Genomic DNA, 1,136 nt, shown 5'->3' with positions numbered 1-1,136 from the left:
AGGCATATATAATAATTTAAACCATCAAAGGGTACATTCTACAAGCCTGTCTCTGGCCACCAGCTCTCAGTCCCTCTCTTTCCATGAATCTAGTGTCCTCAGTTGCTCCCTCTCTCCATGTTCCCATCTCTGCCTCCATCTATGGTGTTGCTGCTTCTCTGGATAGGGTCTCACATTCCACTTATGCTCTTCTCTCTTGAAGGTCCTAGGGTCCTCTGTTTCTGGACTGTAAGTTTAACTACTCTACCATTTTTGATATTTGGGAAATATGATTGTAGGCATTATTCCTGTAGTCATTAATAATGGCATTGAAGTTCCTTTTCTCCATTCCTCCCAGTTATTCTCATTTGTAATATTTCTCCTTTCATGTACAATATTTTAGAAAATGCAAAGTAGAGATTTTTGGCTACCAGGTTGTAACCTACTATGAAAATCCACAGTGGAAGCAGTGTGACTATTTTGATATATGTAGGACATTAATAATTTTCCAATGAACTGTGAAGTACACATTACCTTCAGTTTGTAGAATTTCTGGTTGTGTTTGGATCAAAATAGAGATGGATACTTTTGTATTGTACTTTTATCCTGAAGATTTTACACAGAGGGAAAAATATCATAAGCAAACCTGGTCTGGCAAGATATCTAAAGTAATTTTGCTATATTGAGAATGGCAGATAGTTGAGATAACCACACAGCTTTTGAAGTGCTGCTTATCTAAACCAAGCAGAAACCCACACTATTTTAGTAGGAGCTTCGATGTTAAGGAATTGGAGCAAAGGACAAAGAAGAATGTGATCTACTTCACTTTGTTTAGATTTCTTTGCCTTTCTTTGCTTTTTATTTCTTAGAATGCTGCTTGGGAAATCCTCATCCCTGAATGCTCGAGTACATTCCTTGTTTGCTTATTTGTAAGTTTTCCAGTTCTATAGACTATATTTCATGATTTTCACGTAATTTATTTTTAAAACATAATGATAAATCTCCATTATTTAAACCCATGATTCAGCGTATTCACTAGAGGCTTTTGAGATCATGTGAATTTAGAAAAAGAGAAAAATCCTAATATTTAGTTGAACATTATATAGATAATTCTTAAATTTTCTTATTCAATTTTGAAGATGGGTAGTAAGATAAAT

The sequence above is a fragment of the Chrysochloris asiatica genome, unplaced genomic scaffold, assembly GCF_000296735.1.
Source record: "Chrysochloris asiatica unplaced genomic scaffold, ChrAsi1.0 scaffold00075, whole genome shotgun sequence".
Lineage (NCBI taxonomy): Eukaryota > Metazoa > Chordata > Mammalia > Afrosoricida > Chrysochloridae > Chrysochloris > Chrysochloris asiatica.
The sequence above is the reverse complement of the archived record's forward strand: the minus strand, read 5'-3'. Positions refer to the sequence as shown.